The 21,754-nt window shown below is 34.7% G+C and overlaps 1 protein-coding gene across 5 annotated transcripts in view; it reads left to right on the forward strand.

Moving 5' to 3' along the window:
* The window catches only part of LOC105834973 (neurexin-1), a 421,734-nt gene that overhangs the window by 300,651 nt on the left and 99,329 nt on the right, over positions 1-21,754 (forward strand). The gene's annotated exons all lie outside the window — the stretch shown is intronic.

Below are 21,754 nucleotides of genomic sequence, written 5' to 3' on the forward strand. Positions count from 1 at the left end.
TACCTTAAGAAATATATGATAAAATATAAGATTTCTCGTTTCTATAATGTCTGAAGAAAATTTATTATGTAATATAAAGAAATTTAACGTAATGTTCTTTTTAATCTTTGCAAGTGCAAGACATGGCAAATTTTTAAAAATATGCTGAGATATTAGAGAACTTTTTTATCGGGGGATTCACAAACTTCCTCGATACATAAATTAAAGAACCAAGTTGAAAAAGCGCGATTACGATCTCCCCAATTGTCACGATAAATAATCATGATACTACAATCAATCACGTGAATAAACGTAGTGTTTAGAGCAAACAAGAACTGCGTGTAAACCGCGTATAATAAATACAAGACGATCCGGACACCACGAGAACCGCCGAGAAACTGAAGGCGAAGGGGTCCCATGCGCTCTTTTATGAGCATCGTGATGTCGACGGCCGTTGACCCGTCCCAACCATGGGAAACGGCCTTGATCGGTCGTTTGCAAGGCCTGGCCATTGTCTCGTCCTTTTCCACGAGCTGGAAGGCCGCCTACCGCTCTCACGGGAAGGCTTGTTCGTGTACTGGAAATGATTTATCGATTGACTGAGAATTATCCGGCGATTATCCGAAAATGCTCCTCCCTCCACGCGCAATTGCACTCGAATGCATTGTTGGTTCTAAAATTTATGGAGATCTCCGTCTAGACGCTCTCTCCTTGGCGGTATATAACATTTGTTAAATTTTTTCGTCGAATAATTAAACGTAAGAATTTTTTAGTAGGATTTATTTAAAGGATTATGCTTAGTCGCAAACGCGTGATTTTCGAGGATTTTTATAAGAAAGTTTAATTTATTTTTTCTTACAACAAATTGTTGATGTAAAAGTACATATATTAAACAACACTCAGGAATTTTTTCGCTGAAAAATTGTAAATAAAAAAAATTACAGCCAAGGAAATCAGAGGTATTGAGCGATAACCACAATTTCTCCAATTTATCTAAATTCAAAAATCCAAAAGATTCTATTAATATATGAATATATCTTGTTTGTGAATAAAGAATATTTCGAAAAAATAATTTTAGATAAAATAGCAGTCGTTTTAAGAAAAAACGTGACTAATTTAATAATTAATTTAATCACGTTTTTTCTCAAAACAGCCGCCATTTTGTCTAAAATTATATTTTTTTTAATTCTTCGTTCGAACAAGATATAATCATATATTAATAGAATCTTTTGGATTTTTTAATTTCAGATGAATTGACTTGGAGAAATCGTTGTCATCGCACAATACCATTGGTTTCTTTAACGTGGCTGTAACTTTTAATTTACAATATTTTTTAATAAAAAATTCCTGAATATTGTTTAATATCAACAATTAGTTGTAAAAAAATATAAATTAAACTTTCTTATAAAAATCACCAAAAATATCGTGTTTGCGACTAGGGATAACCGCTTAAATCCGCTACTTTTTGCTTAACATCTCTAGTATTAATGGACAACTAATTTGTTGAAACAAGTTATCTTTGTACAATGACATATAAGACCGTATATGTGAATAATACAATTTAATTAGAGATGAACGAAAAAATGGTCAAAGCGGATCTTGTCGTGTGATTTAAATATTTTGCAGTTTATTCAAACTGCGCGAGATTGCTTTCGAATTTTCAACGCAGATACTTAGAATAAAATTACACTGAGAAAAATATCTAGCAGTTTTAATCAGAAAAAAACCATTCAGACACTATCCAATTGATTTTGAATGGATTTGGAGCTATACGATGAAATAATGCATACCTTTATCTGATAAAATGTTATACTTTTTAAAATATAATATGAACTATTTTACTTTTAAAAAATAAGCTACAACGATAATTGTATAAATAACTATCTGTACAAATCTGACAATTGTGAAAATTCAATCGCAATGACAGTTACTCTCGCAACACGAAGTACGCGCAGCAAAAAAACCAATCAGCATCGCGGAAAAGTGGCAACAATACGGCGCGATTAAACGTGCATTTTGCGCATCTACACGGCCTTTTTTTATTATGGATGGATGGATTATGGATGGCTTAGGCACTATAGATGCGCGCTTCGAGCGCGCTGTTTAGGTTTTTATTTTACACTTTTTAAAAATATACTACAACTATAATTGTATAAATAAGCATCTGTACAAATTTGACAATTGTCAAAATTTAATTGCAATGACAGTTACTCTCGCAACAAGAAGTAAGCGCAGCGAGAGAACCAATCACCATCGCGGAAAAGTAGCAAAAATACGGTGCGATTAAACGCGCACTTTGCGCAACTACACGGGCTTCTTTATTATGAATGGATTATTGATGGATGGATGGACCAACACGCAGCGCGCGTTTTGCGCGCGCTTGTGTTGACTAAACTGTCAAATTACAACTCTCGCAATATGAAGTGCGTCAAGCGAGAAAACTAATCAACATCGCAAAAAAGTGGCAACAATACGACGCGTTTTAACGCGCACTTTGCGCGCTACACGGGCTTTTCTATTATAAATGGATTATGGATAGATGGATGAATGGACTAACACGCAGCGCGCGTTTTGCGCGCGCTCGTGTTGACTAAACTGTCAAATTACAACTCTCGCAATATGAAGTGCGTCAAGCGAGAAAACTAATCAACATCGCAAAAAAGTGGCAACAATACGACGCGTTTAAACGCGCACTTTGCGCGCTACACGGGCTTTTCTATTATAAATGGATTATGGATAGATGGATGAATGGACTAACACGCAGCGCGCGTTTTGCGCGCGCTCGTGTTGACTAAACTGTCAAATTACAACTCTCGCAATATGAAGTGCGTCAAGCGAGAAAACTAATCAACATCGCAAAAAAGTGGCAACAATACGACGCGTTTAAACGCGCACTTTGCGCGCTACACGGGCTTTTTTATTATAAATGGATTATGGATAGATGGATGGACGGACTAACACGTAGCGCGCGTTTTACGCGCGCTTGTGTTGACTAAACTGTCAAATTACAACTCTCGCAATATGAAGTGCGTCAAGCGAGAAAACTAATCAACATCGCAAAAAAGTGACAACAATACGACGCGTTTAAACGCGCACTTTGCGCGTCTATACGGGCTTTTTTATTATAAATGGATTATGGATAGATGGATGGACGGACTAACACGTAGCGCGCGTTTTACGCGCGCTTGTGTTGACTAAACTGTCAAATTACAACTCTCGCAATATGAAGTGCGTCAAGCGAGAAAACTAATCAACATCGCAAAAAAGTGGCAACAATACGACGCGTTTTAACGCGCACTTTGCGCGCTACACGGGCTTTTTTATTATAAATGGATTATGGATAGATGGATGAATGGACTAACACGCAGCGCGCGTTTTGCGCGCGCTCGTGTTGACTAAACTGTCAAATTACAACTCTCGCAATATGAAGTGCGTCAAGCGAGAAAACTAATCAACATCGCAAAAAAGTGGCAACAATACGACGCGTTTAAACGCGCACTTTGCGCGTCTATACGGGCTTTTTTATTATAAATGGATTATGGATAGATGGATGGACGGACTAACACGTAGCGCGCGTTTTACGCGCGCTTGTGTTGACTAAACTGTCAAATTACAACTCTCGCAATATGAAGTGCGTCAAGCGAGAAAACTAATCAACATCGCAAAAAAGTGGCAACAATACGACGCGTTTTAACGCGCACTTTGCGCGCTACACGGGCTTTTTTATTATAAATGGATTATGGATAGATGGATGAATGGACTAACACGCAGCGCGCGTTTTGCGCGCGCTCGTGTTGACTAAACTGTCAAATTACAACTCTCGCAATATGAAGTGCGTCAAGCGAGAAAACTAATCAACATCGCAAAAAAGTGGCAACAATACGACGCGTTTAAACGCGCACTTTGCGCGCTACACGGGCTTTTTTATTATAAATGGATTATGGATAGATGGATGGATGGACTAACACGCAGCGCGCGTTTTGCGCGCGCTTGTGTTGACTAAACTGTCAAATTACAACTCTCGCAATATGAAGTGCGTCAAGCGAGAAAACTAATCAACATCGCAAAAAAGTGACAACAATACGACGCGTTTAAACGCGCACTTTGCGCGTCTATACGGGCTTTTTTATTATAAATGGATTATGGATAGATGGATGGACGGACTAACACGTAGCGCGCGTTTTACGCGCGCTTGTGTTGACTAAACTGTCAAATTACAACTCTCGCAATATGAAGTGCGTCAAGCGAGAAAACTAATCAACATCGCAAAAAAGTGGCAACAATACGACGCGTTTAAACGCGCACTTTGCGCGCTACACGGGCTTTTTTATTATAAATGGATTATGGATAGATGGATGGACGGACTAACACGTAGCGCGCGTTTTACGCGCGCTTGTGTTGACTAAACTGTCAAATTACAACTCTCGCAATATGAAGTGCGTCAAGCGAGAAAACTAATCAACATCGCAAAAAAGTGACAACAATACGACGCGTTTAAACGCGCACTTTGCGCGTCTATACGGGCTTTTTTATTATAAATGGATTATGAATAGATGGATGGACGGACTAACACGTAGCGCGCGTTTTACGCGCGCTTGTGTTGACTAAACTGTCAAATTACAACTCTCGCAATATGAAGTGCGTCAAGCGAGAAAACTAATCAACATCGCAAAAAAGTGACAACAATACGACGCGTTTAAACGCGCACTTTGCGCGTCTATACGGGCTTTTTTATTATAAATGGATTATGGATAGATGGATGGACGGACTAACACGTAGCGCGCGTTTTACGCGCGCTTGTGTTGACTAAACTGTCAAATTACAACTCTCGCAATATGAAGTGCGTCAAGCGAGAAAACTAATCAACATCGCAAAAAAGTGGCAACAATACGACGCGTTTTAACGCGCACTTTGCGCGCTACACGGGCTTTTTTATTATAAATGGATTATGGATAGATGGATGAATGGACTAACACGCAGCGCGCGTTTTGCGCGCGCTCGTGTTGACTAAACTGTCAAATTACAACTCTCGCAATATGAAGTGCGTCAAGCGAGAAAACTAATCAACATCGCAAAAAAGTGGCAACAATACGACGCGTTTAAACGCGCACTTTGCGCGTCTATACGGGCTTTTTTATTATAAATGGATTATGGATAGATGGATGGACGGACTAACACGTAGCGCGCGTTTTACGCGCGCTTGTGTTGACTAAACTGTCAAATTACAACTCTCGCAATATGAAGTGCGTCAAGCGAGAAAACTAATCAACATCGCAAAAAAGTGGCAACAATACGACGCGTTTTAACGCGCACTTTGCGCGCTACACGGGCTTTTTTATTATAAATGGATTATGGATAGATGGATGAATGGACTAACACGCAGCGCGCGTTTTGCGCGCGCTCGTGTTGACTAAACTGTCAAATTACAACTCTCGCAATATGAAGTGCGTCAAGCGAGAAAACTAATCAACATCGCAAAAAAGTGGCAACAATACGACGCGTTTAAACGCGCACTTTGCGCGCTACACGGGCTTTTTTATTATAAATGGATTATGGATAGATGGATGGATGGACTAACACGCAGCGCGCGTTTTGCGCGCGCTTGTGTTGACTAAACTGTCAAATTACAACTCTCGCAATATGAAGTGCGTCAAGCGAGAAAACTAATCAACATCGCAAAAAAGTGACAACAATACGACGCGTTTAAACGCGCACTTTGCGCGTCTATACGGGCTTTTTTATTATAAATGGATTATGGATAGATGGATGGACGGACTAACACGTAGCGCGCGTTTTACGCGCGCTTGTGTTGACTAAACTGTCAAATTACAACTCTCGCAATATGAAGTGCGTCAAGCGAGAAAACTAATCAACATCGCAAAAAAGTGGCAACAATACGACGCGTTTAAACGCGCACTTTGCGCGCTACACGGGCTTTTTTATTATAAATGGATTATGGATAGATGGATGGATGGACTAACACGCAGCGCGCGTTTTGCGCGCGCTTGTGTTGACTAAACTGTCAAATTACAACTCTCGCAATATGAAGTGCGTCAAGCGAGAAAACTAATCAACATCGCAAAAAAGTGACAACAATACGACGCGTTTAAACGCGCACTTTGCGCGTCTATACGGGCTTTTTTATTATAAATGGATTATGAATAGATGGATGGACGGACTAACACGTAGCGCGCGTTTTACGCGCGCTTGTGTTGACTAAACTGTCAAATTACAACTCTCGCAATATGAAGTGCGTCAAGCGAGAAAACTAATCAACATCGCAAAAAAGTGACAACAATACGACGCGTTTAAACGCGCACTTTGCGCGTCTATACGGGCTTTTTTATTATAAATGGATTATGGATAGATGGATGGACGGACTAACACGTAGCGCGCGTTTCACGCGCGCTTGTGTTGACTAAACTGTCAAATTACAACTCTCGCAATATGAAGTGCGTCAAGCGAGAAAACTAATCAACATCGCAAAAAAGTGGCAACAATACGACGCGTTTAAACGCACACTTTGCGCGTCTACACGGGCTTTTTATTATAAATGGATTATGGATGGATGGATGGACCAACACGCAGCGCGCGTTTTGCGCGCGCTTGTGTTGACTAAACTGTCAAATTACAACTCTCGCAATATGAAGTGCGTCAAGCGAGAAAACTAATCAACATCGCAAAAAAGTGGCAACAATACGACGCGTTTAAACGCGCACTTTGCGCGCTACACGGGCTTTTTTATTATAAATGGATTATGGATAGATGGATGGATGGACTAACACGCAGCGCGCGTTTTGCGCGCGCTTGTGTTGACTAAACTGTCAAATTACAACTCTCGCAATATGAAGTGCGTCAAGCGAGAAAACTAATCAACATCGCAAAAAAGTGGCAACAATACGACGCGTTTAAACGCGCACTTTGCGCGTCTACACGGGCTTTTTATTATAAATGGATTATGGATGGATGGATGGATGGACTAACACGCAGCGCGCGTTTCCTGCGCGCTTGTGTTGACTAAACTGTCAAATTACAACTCTCGTAATATGAAGTGAGTCAAGCGAGAAAACTAATTAACATCGCGGAAAAGTGGAAACAATAGGGCGCGATTAAACGCGCACTTTGCGCATCTACACGGGCTTCTTTATTATTAATGGATTATTGATGGATGGATGGACTAACACGCAGCGCGCGTTTTGCGCACGCTTGTGTTGACTAAACTGTCAAATTACAACTCTCGCAATATGAAGTGAGTCAAGCAAGAAAACTAATCAGCATCGCGGAAAAGTGGCAACAATACGGCGCGTTTAAACGCGCACTTTGCGCGTCTACACGGGCTTTTTATAATAAATGGATTATGGATGGATGGATGGACTAACACGCAGCGCCCGTTTCGTGCGTGTTTGTGTTGACTAAACTGTCAAATTGCAGTTCTCGGAATATGAAGTGAGTCAAGCGAGAAAACTAATCAGCATCGCGGAAAAGTGGCAACAATACGGCGCGTTTAAACGCGCACTTTGCGCGTCTACACGGGTTTTTTATTATAAATGGATTATGGATGGTTGGATGGACTAACACGCAGCGCCCGTTTCGTGCGTGCTTGTGTTGACTAAACTGTCAAATTGCAGTTCTCGGAATATGAAGTGAGTCAAGCGAGAAAACTAATCAGCATCGCGGAAAAGTGGCAACAATACGGCGCGTTTAAACGCGCACTTTGCGCATCTACACGGGCTTTTTATTATAAATGGATTATGGATGGATGGATGGACTAACACGCAGCGCCCGTTTCGTGCGTGCTTGTGTTGACTAAACTGTCAAATTGCAGTTCTCGGAATATGAAGTGAGTCAAGCGAGAAAACTAATCAGCATCGCGGAAAAGTGGCAACAATACGGCGCGTTTAAACGCGCACTTTGCGCGTCTACACGGGCTTTTTATTATAAATGGATTATGGATGGATGGATGGACTAACACGCAGCGCCCGTTTCGTGCGTGCTTGTGTTGACTAAACTGTCAAATTGCAGTTCTCGGAATATGAAGTGAGTCAAGCAAGAAAATTAATCAGCATCGCGGAAAAGTGGCAACAATACGGCGCAATTAAACGCGCACTTTGCGCATCTACACGGCCCTTATTATTTTAGATGGATTTAGGCACTGTAGATGCGCGCTTCGAGCGCGCTGTTTAGGTTTTTATTTTGTACTTTTTAAAAATATACTACAACGATAATTGCATAAATAACCATGTGTACAAATTTGACAATTGTCAAAATTCAATTGCAATGACAGTTACTCTCAACCAGGGTTCTAAATAATGCATTTCTTTTTGTAATGCATTACTGTTTCATTAAAAAATATTTTTTTAATAACTAATGCGAAGATCCTTAATTACGCATTACTTTCTTAATAAGTAATGCGATGTTTTTTATTACAAATAATTTTTTAAATAAGTAATGCGATTTTTTTCATTACACATTACTTTTTTAATAAGTAATGCGATTTTTTTCATTACGCATTACTTTTTTAATAAGTAATGCGATTTTTTTTATTACACATTACTTTTTTAATAAGTAATGCGATTTTTTTCATTACGCATTACTTTTTTAATAAGTAATGCGATTTTTTTTATTACGCATTACTTTTGAAATAAGTAATGCGATTTTTTTTATTACGCATTACTTTTGAAATAAGTAATGCAATTTTTTTTATTACGCACTACTTTTTTAATAATTAATGAGTAAAGTAAATTATTTATTTAAAAAATAATAAGTAATGCATTATTTTTTAATTTGCATTTTCATTACCCTGCTCTCAACACGAAATAAGCGCAGCGAGAGAACCAATCAGTATCGCGGTAAAGCGGCAACAATACGACGCGATCAAACGCGCACTTCTCGCGTCTACACGGCCTTTTTTAGGGTGCGTTCCAAAATCTACTGACAGTACTGACAGTACTGCTACTGAAATTACTGGGTTTGAGCTGTTCCGAAACGCCAGTGAATACTGGCAACACTGAAAAACGGAATGCGTTTACAGTCAAATCAGCAACTGTTGATGCCATCATAAAAACCTAACCTATTAATGTACGGCGGACGGCGGCCATATGCTTTACTGAATTTGCACTACCTCCGGACAATGTGTAAAATTAGCCGGAAGTCAGTAATTCCCTAGGGTCTATTTTTGTAGAATAGATAGTAATTTACAGTTGCTGACAGCACGCTGAAAACGATTTCGGAACGAAAAAACAGTACTGTCAGTACTGGCAGTAGATTTCGGAACGCACCCATTATGGGTGGATGGATTAGGCACTATAGATACGCGCTTCGCGCGCGCTATTTATGTTTTTATTTTTTACTTTTTAAAAATAGACTATATACAACAATAATTGTATAGATAACCTCTATACAAGTTTGACAGCTGTCAAAATTCAATTGCAATGACAGTTACTCTTGCAACACAAAGTATGCGCTTGCGAGAAAACCAATCAGCATCGCGATAAAGCGGCAACAATACAATGGTACACTGAGAAAAATATCCAGCAGTTTTAATCGGAAAAAAACCGTTTGTACACTTTATTCGACTGATTTTGAATGGATTTGGGGCTATCCGATGAAACAGTGGATGCTTTTATCCAAATTGTATTTTCCGATAAAATATAAACGAATAATAGCCACAATTTCTTTATTTGTTTAAATTCATATACAATGTAGTCCTGCATTGCAGTTGATCGGTTAAAAACTGAGTTTTTTTTATCGGATTAAACTAAATGTCCGATTTAATGTACTATTTCCGATTCAAAAGTCCGATGAAATATATGCGCGCGCACATTTTGGTAATTGCGTGCGCCTCATTAAACGATTGCGATTAGTCGTGCTAAGTCATACCGATCAGACGTGCACGAGCCTGTCTCTATTATTACGTTTATCGTCAGAACAGCGTGTGCGTGAACAGCAGTGTGACGCAGTATTGTGTATTGTGTTTTATGTTTTGTGTATTTTATTATCTATCGTTGTTATTTATGAATATTTAATTAAAAAATTTCAAGGCTTAGGTTAGGTTAGGTTTATTAATCGAATATAATATAATCGGAACTTTCTGATTAGACATTTTTAATCTGTTTTTATCTTAGCTTTCATCGGTTTTTGTCTGATTAAATAGATTGGTAATATCCTCTCGTTACCTTTTAAATGGATTTTCTAATCAATTTTAAACGGATTTTTTTCTGAGTGTACTTTATTCGAATTGCGCGCTCTTGCTTTCAAATATTTAACACAACTACTTAGAATAAAATTACACCGAGAAAAATAACCAGCATTTTTAATTGGAAAAAATCGTTTGGACATTTTATGCGATTGCTTTTGAATGGATCTGGAGCTGGATCTTGGAATGGATTCGATAAAATAATGGATACCTTTATCCGATAAAGTGTACTTTTTAAAATAAAATATGAACGGATAATGAGCCGCGATTATTTATCCGTTTAAATTTATATACAATATAATCGGACATTGCACTTATTAATCGGTTAAAAACAGGTTAGTTTACCGATAAAGTCCGATCTAATGTATTATAATCAATTCAAAAGTCCGATGAAATATATGCGCGCGCAGATTTCGGTAATTGCGTGCGCATCAATAAATGATTGCGATTAGTCGTGCTAACAATCGTACCGATTAGACGTGTACGAGCCTGTCTCTATTGTTTCCTTCATCATCAAAGCAGTGTGTACGTGAACAGCAGTGTGACGCAGTATTGTGTATTGTGTACTGTGTTTTGTATGTTTTGCGTTGTGTTATCTATCAGTATTTAATGAATTTCATTAGCTAGGTTTATTAATCAAATATGATATAATCGGAACTTTCTGATTAGACATTTTTGATCTGTTTTCATTGACCTTCATCGGCTTTTTTCCCTACTAAGAGATCGGTAAAATCTGTTCGTTACTTTTTAAACGGATCTTTTTCTCATCATAAGATCGTAAACCCTCTCAAAAATGTATTTTTATACAAAACGTTCTCAAAAATGTATTCTTGTAAAAGAACAAAAAAAATATTTTCACTATAAAATGATATGAAGAAAATGCACCAACTATGAAAATGGATGTTCATACCAATTAGAACATTTACTTTTACAAATACTTATTTGTACAAATATTACAAATAAATATTTTAATACAAATAAATATTTTGCTACAAAAACTTGGCGCCGCTTTCACGGACACGAACATGCACTGTTTGTCAATTCTCGTGCCCCTGTCACATTCGTAATTATCTATCGCGAGAAAAGCAAAAGTACAAATCCCCACCATCTGTCCCGGGCGACGACAATAATGACGACGTTTCTTAAAAATTTTACTCTTGATGAGAAACTTTAAATTGCAATATCTTCGCTCGTAAGTCACGTAGCAGAAAAATAAAAACACTTTTGTCATATAAATTGGATACGAGCTATCCATTAAGCTTATCTAAAAATCAATCAATTCAGCCATTATTGAGATCCGATAATCTATGGAATTTCGCAAACTGCGTCTCGCGTAAATAGAGGCATGGCAGTGCCTCGCGCGCGTACATACACTTGGCGCAAGGCATTACCGTGCCTCTTGAATAACATAATATTATCAATTTAACTAACCATAACATATATAATCCCAACCTCGAAATATTAAAGAAAATTTATTGCAAAAAATATTATCTCAATTAGGATTGAATTTAGAAGATAATAAATTATCTTTGCATATTTAAGAACTTTTTTGAGATGAAAGGATTATTGATTTTGTTATCACATAAACAATAATTTTTTACGTTAATTATTTTTTCCGAATACTTTAGAACTTAAAATGCTTCCTGATTACTGATTTTTAAGGTGAAAAGTGTTAGATTTTGTAACACTTTGTAAGTTATAATTTGCAATTTTTTTCTTGAAAGTATTGAACCAAATACACTTATGTTTAAAAAATGTAGTTTCTTAAATTATTACTATTTTTATTTTTATTAGTATTATTATATAAAAATATTTATGATTATTTCTCTTTATAGATAAAAACATTGTTAAACATTATTAAAAATGTGTTATTCAACTAAAGTTAAAAAGGAAAAAAGAGAAGTAATAAATAAAGCAAATATTATTTACTGAAATTTATAAAATTAAAAAATTATGAGAAAATATTTTATGTGATAACAAAAAATTACTCAGCGTTAAAATTAAAAGTTACATTTTTACATAATTAAAAATAAAAAATAAATAATTTTGGAGGAAATTGAAACTTTTTCCCGCCTCTTTCATCCTGAACACGTCTATCTATCTGACGCAAACACCAATATTATTTATTCTATAAATCGAGATATTGATTGAGAGATTATTCTTAGAAACATTCTATTTTAGTAAATTCACTATCGATATGTTAAATACGTATCTCCTATAATTTATTAATCAATTAGTTAAATATAAACATATAATTGCAATGAGCAAAATTGTAAGGAAGTAATTCTAAGAAATACTTATAAATATAAGAAATAAAGAGAGTGGAAAATGCTAAATCAAAATCATCAATATTATTTCTTTCTTCAAAATAACTACTTTTTGCATAGAAAATTTGCGTTAGCATTAAGATTTCTTTCATATAAGATTGTTAATTAAATTTCTAAGAAAATCTTAAAAAATTTGTTACTTTTTTTAATCCGCCTGATTTTCTGACTTGAAATAATTAATTTGAAATAATTTTATATTATTCTCATTATCGAGTTATAAAGATCACCTCTGATCACATTACCACTTCTCTATAATTATTTTACACTTTAATAATATTAATTAATCAGTTACTTAATTACAAATTTGATATGTTTAAAATTTTTAACGCTCTATCTTGACGCACATACAATGACATATTTTTCGTTCCATTAAATGAAATTCTAATGTTCAACCGAGTGATCGAAGTTTTATCGAACGCAAGCTAAGTTTATTTATTCTTACGAGCTTTGAAATTTCCATCCATAACATGTTGTCCTGATAACTTGACCTTTAAAAAACGCTTTCGCTTATCTAACAAGAGGCCTGAGTTCATATCAGTCCTGCTTCTAATACCTGCACAATCTATCCTTTCAAAGAAATAAAATGCATGGGTCAATAAAAAAATAGATCAATTAACTCTCGCCAGTACTTTTATATTAAAGTGATCATATCATAATTATTGGACTTTGTATTACAAAAAAAGAGACTAATATCTCTTATTTTATTTTTAGAAAATATTTCTTAAACAAAAATTAAAAATGAAATTTTTAAACATGAATGTGAATTAGAAGTGTCTTCTGTCAAATACTATAGCAATTTTTATAATATTGTTTTATATTTTATAATAATTAAGTATTTTTAACATAATCAAAAATGAACTGAAAGAGTGATCCTAAAACTGACATAAGCTACCTTTTTTCTCCTCTTTTCCTTTAACATATAGCAATGTGCAAAATATTTATAAATTAATGTATATTATGAAGATTTCTAAAAACTTTTCATTTTAACGTAAAATTCCTAAAAATCTTTTATTTTAATAAAAAATTTTTTATCAATTATACAAATATCTTACGTTGTTTTGAAAAAAATACAATATGTAACATGATTATATAAAGATTAGGTTAATTATATAAATGTAGTACATGTCTTTTAATAATAATGTCGCTTTTCTAAAAAAAAGCAAAAAAAAAGTTGTTTTATTCCATTTTACAAAACAATATAATGAGATACGTGTATAAATAAAAAAATAACATACATACCCATCAACTATACATATATCGGTCTAAATTGTCCCAGCAGGAAGTTTATTTGTAACTGTGAAACCAATACAAAAATGTGGACATAAATTTTATTAATTTATTTTATAATGAATTTCTCTAATATTTATAAGGTCATGTTTAAGTTCTGTCATTACTGCCTACTATGCCAGTTTTGGTGTCCAATTTCTTAGGGATCATTTCTTTTATTTTTGATTATGTTGTAAAGACATTGATTTATTACAAAATGTAAAACAGAATTATTAAAACTACTATCCCAGATAGCACTCATTACAAATGTTTCTTCGAAACGTTTCATAACCGGCTCTTAGAAACATCTCTAATTAGTAAAAATGTCCACTTCAAAAACGTTTAGGAAAACGTTTTTTTTAATAGGAAAAAAAAAAAACGTTTAAGAAACGGTTAAAATTTGTTTTTTTCTCTATTTGTGAAAAATTATTATTTGTCAAAAGTATTTAAGAAAAATAAGCAGTAAGTGTGGAGAGCGCCGCGTTCTCATATGGGCAGAGTAAGAGAGAGAGAGAGAGCGTGCGAGAGAGAGGAGCAGAGAGAGAGAGAGAGCGAGAGAGAGAGAGAGGAGAGAGAGAGAGAGAGAGAGAGAGTAGAGAGAGAGAGAGAGAGAGAGAGAGAGAGAGAGAGAGAGAGAGAGAGAGAGAAGAGAGAGCGAGAGAGAGAGAGAGAAGTAGAGAGAGGAGAGAGAGAGAGAGAGAGAGAGAGAGAGAGAGAGAGAGAGAGAGGAAGAGAGAGAGAGAGAGAGAGAGGAGAGAGAGAGAGAGAGAGAGAGGAGAAGAGAGAGCGAGAGAGAGAGAGAGAGAGGAGAGAGAGAGAGAGAGAGAGAGAGAGAGAGAGCGAGAGAGAGAGAGAGAGAGAGAGGAGAGAGAGAGAGAGAGGAGAAGAGAGAGAGAGAGAGAGAGAGCAGAGAGAGAGAAGAGAGAAGCGAGGGAGAGAGAGAGAGACGACCAGCGGGAGCAGACGAGGAGAGAGAGAGAGGGGAGAGAGAGAGAGGAAGAGGGAGAGACTAGGCGAGAGACGAGAGCAGAGAGAGAGAAGAGAGAGAGAGAGAGATGAGAGAGAGGAGGAGAGAGAGAGAGAGAGGAGAAGAGAGAGAGAGGAGAGAGAGAGCGGAGAGAGAGAGAGAAGAGAGACGAGAGAGAAGAGAGAGAGAGAGAGAGGAGAGAGAGGAGAGAGCAGAGAGCGAGAGAGAGAGCGAGAGACGCGAGAGAGAGGAGAGAGAGAGAGAAGAGAGAGAGAGAGAGGAGAGAGAGGAGAGAGAGGAGAGAGAGAGAGAGAGCTAAGCGAGACGAGAGAGACGAGAGAGAGAGAGAGAGAGAGAGAGAGAGAGCGGGAGAGAGAGAGAGACGAGAAGAGAGAGAGAGGCAGAGAGAGAGAGAGAGAGAGAGATAGGAGAGCTGATGTGAGCAGAGAGTACGAGAGCGCGTACCTTTCAGTGAGTAGAGACTTTCGAGAGAGAGAGATGAGAGAGAGGTAGTAGAGCTGCTAGCAGCAGTAGAGAAAGAGATTAGAGCGCAGAGACGACTAGAGTAGAACAGATAGAGAGCTAGATACTATAGAGAGACGAGTCGATCTATATCGAGATAGCTATAGAGATAGAGAGAGAGAGATGATAGAGATCGCAGAGACTATAGATTCTTCTATATATCTATCTATATTATATATCATCTACTATCTCTATCTAGATCTATATCTCAGATAACTATTATGATATCTTTATATATCTATCTTTATCTCCTGCATGCCTCTATCTCTACTATATATCTTACTATAGACTACTTGATCTCTCTCTCTCCTCTATCTCTCTTCCCTCTCTCTCTCTCTACTATCTCTGGGTTTTTGGCTGTGTGTGTGTGTGTGTGTGTGTGTGGTGTGTGTTGTGTGGGTCGGTGTGCTGTGTGGTGGTGTGTGTTGTGTGTGTGTGTGTGTGTGTGTGTGTGTGTGTGTGTGTGTGTGTGTGTGTGTGTGTGTGTGTGTGTGTGTGTGTGTGTAATATGTGTGTGATATGTGTAAATGCATTACTTATGGAATCATATATTTATTTAGCAGTCTGCTGTTACATAATTGGCGCTAATATATACAATAGCCATTTGTTACAAAAGGCATTTTGGTTTCGAGCATTTCAAAATTACACATATACTTCTTCATTAGTCTTTTTAAACTTTATAACGTATGTACTATCACATAAATGTCCCAAGTAGCACATATTTATTTCAAAAACGTGTTATACACAAACCCATACACATACACGCGCATGCGTAATTGAGTAGTCATTATCTTCTCCTCTGTATATATAATTTTGAATTAAAAAATTAATTTTTATTCTATCTATAGAAATGTGAAAAATACGTTTCTTAAACTATGGTTTTAAAAACGTTTCCGTTGAAAAGTTTCTTATTAGTGCTTGACAGTTAAAAAATATTAGATATGTTTAGAAAAGGTTTATAAAACGAACATCTACAACCTGGGATACCATCTAATAAAATGCACTTCTAGGATATTCATGTTTTCAAAGTTTTATTAACTATTGTCTAAAAATATTATCTAAAAACAATGTGATAATATATAATATATTACGGTTAAAATCTATGGAGATATTAGTATATGTCCATATCAGTCAGCGCATCGTAGAAATATTAATTACGTTTTACTCTGTCAAAAATTTAAATAAACACATGCCGACGAGCAAATTAATTAATTAATTTAAGAGATATGAATAAACAGAAAAGAATTTCTTCGGCAAACGTTACGTATTTAATTAGTAAACGGGAAAACAGGATTTCTATTTTCCGCGTGTGCAATTAATTTTATAATGTCGCTCGTATATCATGTTTATTAGAAATTGCATTTGTTCGTGCTGCGGTGTTGCGCGCGTTAATATAATTAAGTGCCTCACTTAGTTATATTACTCAAATTGTTTACACACATATAATAAACCGTCGGTTTACTTAATATAATTTAGCATCCGTCCCTATATGAATACAGCATAGATTAAATATGGCGCGTTATAATAATGTTCAGCATTTTTTTCACCGAGCATCCCTCTAACTTTGTAATATCAGTAATTATTTTTATTTTTGTTATTTTCGTGAAATTATTTTATCTTACTTTTCATACAAACTATACGCTTAAAAACGATATTTTATAAGTATAATCTGTATAATCAAATTAAGATCTCGCGTGGCTTCATTGACTACCATATTTTTTCATTCAACGCATCAACAAATTAGATTTACTTCGCCATGTATAATCAGACGGTTCACGCTTCTGTTTACATATTTCTACACAGATATTAATTACGATGTAGCATTGCGCATAATAGACTGCGTTGCACTCGTTTTCCTGACCCGGGAAAATTTATCGTCGACTAATGCACGATGCATTTTCATAAGTGTACGAGCTTTTCGGTCCCGCGGGCATCGTTTGCGCAGTGCGGAACTCGCAAATACGCACGTGAATTTAATATTTAACGAATATTTACAAAATCTTTTGCCTTTAATTCGATAAGTAGCATAACCGTTTGAATAATTGTTGCACGAATATAAATATAAAAATATGTGTCAGATCTAATTTAAATTCATATTTTTGCTTTTTTTATTACATTTTAATTGCTTTTTTGAATCATGTTATCTGCATATAATTTGAATAATTATACCTGTTTATTTGTTCGTTCATTGAAGATGATAGTATGTATAATGCAAATAAAAAATAGAAAAGTATTAAATTAATAAAGAAACACAAATGTCTTGATTCTTAAAGTATATACAAGTATTGTATAATTACAAGTTTTTTAAAATAAATTTCTGTTTAAAAGTAAACTGTAACTATAATCCCTTTAATAAAGTACAGTTTAGACACAGAAAACATGTTCCATTACATTATATTTCACTATGAAATTTGTTACAAAGTTCATCATGTGTGGTGATAAACTTGAGACAATTTGACAAACTATCAAATATTATGAATAATGATAAGAATTTTTTCGAAATATACAAAAAACGTTTTATTAAAATTGTTTAATAAAGATTACGATGCAATATCATACACAGAAAAAAGAAAGTAATTGATCCAATAAAATGTCTTGTTGCCAACAGAAGATATACGCAATACAATAGTATATGCTAATGCAAAATTAACATCATAATTCCATCGAAATCGTTGTACTTGTATTAATAGCAAATATTATTATATTGAGTATATAATGTATAAATATTTGTTAGCAGTCGCCACAAGATATTTTATTGGATCAATTTCTTTTTTGTGTGCAATGTTCTAAGGCAGAATTTTTATAATTCGAGACAAAATTTGCTTACATAATAATATGTGATCGTATACAAAGAGCGAGACCAAAAATCGCCTTTTTCGCCATCTTTGAATTCCGACCATCCTTGAATTTAGTGCTAAACAATAGTTATATATAAAACATTAATCCCCTAGAAGTTTCAGATTGAGCCTACTCTTTATCTTTAAGATATGAGAGGTCAAAGTTTGCATTCTGCAACGCTACACGGACACAAAAAAAAAGTGATCTGTCTCTGGGACTCCACTAGTCAATCTCTATGTATTTTGACGTGCTGAATACGAATCCGGTGTCAGAATTGTTCCATCATCTTTTTTTTTTTTTTTTTTTTTGAGATAAAAAGAATGGTCTAAAAATTTGAAAATTGTAATAATTTCGCTGCACGCGGAAAATAGTGGATGATGGGGCAAAATTCACCGGATTTGTGTTTAGTGACTCAAAATACATAAAGATATCATGGGCCATAATACAGATTAAAATTTTTTTTTTTTTTTGGTGCGGTAGTGCAGCACAGCCACCCACAAATAAAGGTCTGTATCACGGACCAGATCATAATATCTTTGTGTATTTTGAGCTAAACACAAATCCGGTGTTCAGAATTGTCCCATCATCCACTATTTTCCGCGTGCAGCGAAATTATTATAATTTTCAAATTTTTATTTAAAAAAAGTTTTTTTATTAAAAAAAAAGGTAGGTGATGGAGCAATTCTGATTCGTGTTCAGCAGGTCAAAATACATAGAGATTGACTAGTAGAGTCCCAGAGACAGATCACTTTTTTTTGTGTGTGCCTGTATAGCGTTGCAGAATGCAAACTTTGACCTCTCATATATTGAAGATAAAAAGTGGGCTAAATCTGAAACTTCTAGAGAATTAATGTCTTATATATAACTATTGTTTAGCATCAAATTCAAGTCGGAATTCAAGGGTGGCAAAAGAGGCAATTTTTAGCCTGTTTTTGGACTCACCTTAGTAAGATTCTAATCTGGGATTTTGGATCATGAATCTCTTGTTTTACATGCTGTGTCATTTCTTCTAATAAAAGTGTTATATATTGTTATATATGGTATAAACAGCGCACTAATTAATCAACATTTTGCATGATAAAATTATCAGCTAATAAATCAGATTGAAAATATTATACTGCATTGTAAAACTTATATAAGGAATTCTACATGTTATAAACATGTAGAAGTAGCAGTATAATATTTTATAACTATTTGATATTTATTTTATTTAAAACAATAACAAATTATAAAATTTAATATATTTAAAAATTATTGAAATTTAACTGTACAGTTTGGTAAAAATAATCCAATATATTTTACATTTACTGTCAAGATATAATAAAATATTTGTGTAATTATTACATTAATAAATCAGATAATCATATAAAATATTCTTCGAAGTGCTGTCTTACAACTATTACTACTATTTATTATTTTTCGGTAAATTTTATGAAAAAATTCTCTCCATGTAGTTCTAATGCCAAAGCAGATGTCAAAAGTTATCGGAAATTTCTAAGGAAATTGTGTCATCTCTTTGGGCAAAATTTTCGGTTAAGCGTCACAAGAGGCCTTTGACTTCAAGGAATATAGCCTTTGTTACATTAACCCTTTGAGTCTATTGCTGCACCCCAATTGCCTGCTTAGTGGTGTCGCACGAGCAAAACTCCTGACCAACGTTGCTGTCCTGATAGGTTCTCAAATTATTTGAAACTCTTCAGAATTTTGGTTATCTTTTTCTCTGTCTTTCTAATAAAAGTTAATACGCGAATAGTTTTGATTAGATATTTTGTAAAATTTTCTAAATAGTATTAGTTGATTCCAACCGATAATTGTTACCAAGAAATTACCATAATATATTGATATACGGTGTGATGTTAATTCAGTTATAATTGATTCAGACAATCAATGTACATCTTTGTTAAATTATTTGAAATATTTATGTAATAATAATAAATAATCTTTTAGATAATTACAATACTAAACCGAGTGCTATGTGAGTCAGAAAGGAAGCATATTTTAATAATGCCGTCATTTTAATATTTTTTAAATTTATTGTAATATTTACTTTATATAGAACGACAGCCTCGCATGCATTTACGTAAACAAATAGAATTGTTACTAATGAAAAATTGTTACCAAATTCTGATATTGAAAAAAAATATATTAATTATTTATGACTAATAATTACGGAGATTATTATATGGATAGTTTTAGGTACCTTTTGCATAATTTGATGTCACTATAATAAACATTAACATAATGATAATACTAAATGACACATTTTATAAGATAAATTTATATGAAAAATATATTTTGCTGTAAGCTCTCTATGTTTATTTGTGTATGCATTATATCTTGCACGTAGAAAAATTTCATTCTCTCAAGAAAATTACTCAATTGATTACTCAATTTTTAGTTTTCCCTTTCAAATATCTTTACAACTTTATTTTTATAACGAATATTTTCTTGGTAGTAATCTTAAATGTCGTTACATTTATTTGAAACAATGTCTATTTATTTAAAATAAATTTACCAACACAAATGTATATAGTTGAATGTATATACTTAAATAAATATTATTTATTACGAATATTTTATATGTGCATACATCGTATCAAATTAATATAAAATATGTTCTGAACCGTAATAATTTAATATACTTTAATCAATAATATTAAATTAAAACAAAAATTTGAGTTGCTTATTATTTTGACTGTTCTTTGACTTCAATTTTATAGTATTCTTTGAAAGAGTATAAATTCTTTATTTTGAGTATGTTAGGACAATTATCAAGAAAATTTTCTTTGTTAAAGATAATCTTAATTTACTAAAAAAAAATAAAGTAAATTGAGCAGCTTTTCTTGATAGTAGAACTAACATCTTTTTATTCTGATGACTCTCACTGTGTTGCTTTCACCATCGCGAATTCGCGCGAAGTTCGAGTTTAGGAAATTCAATCCTTTCTGGAGCATGCACGATGCTGCGATCCTCCCTCTGCCCCATATGACTCGCGTATCGTTGCGGCTTGCAACGAAAGCAAGAAGAGAATCCTCTTCGCGCTTTCTGCTGCTCTGCTTCATGTGTGGAAGGTTGCTTGTCCCCAAGCCACGTGTTCTCTCTTACGCTTGCATCATCTTCTCTCGAATATACAAGCGAAGATATATCTTTATATTTAGAAAAAAAAAAACGTTTATGTAATAAAACACGATTGCAAACATTGAATAGAATTGTCCTTCAAAATACAATAAGTAATAATTGTATAAATTTGATGAAAAGTTAAAAACGCTTGAAGCAACACGATAGCAATATTATAAAATAGTAATAAAGAACGTGCTTAACGACGTGACTTGAGTTTTCAGATGAGTTTTTACTTTAAACAATATTCTTCTTATTTTTGATAACGAGATGTTTTTGCCAAAGACAAAATTGTTTATTTTGCTCCGCTTTCAACAAATTATTAGATTAAAAAGAAAAGAGAAAAATATCGCAATAGCGCCGGGATCAATTTCAATTATATTATTCGCGGTTCAAGAAAGGGACAAGAGAATATACAGTATTCCACCGATTTCAAACTGCATGATCGACACGCCGAGAATGGAATACACATTGCTTACTAAAGACATGGAAGTCGACAATAATTTAATTGAGTCGGCCACCTCAATTGAATTACCCTTTCTG

The sequence above is a fragment of the Monomorium pharaonis genome, chromosome 7, assembly GCF_013373865.1.
Source record: "Monomorium pharaonis isolate MP-MQ-018 chromosome 7, ASM1337386v2, whole genome shotgun sequence".
In the NCBI taxonomy this organism is placed as follows: Eukaryota; Metazoa; Arthropoda; class Insecta; order Hymenoptera; family Formicidae; genus Monomorium; species Monomorium pharaonis.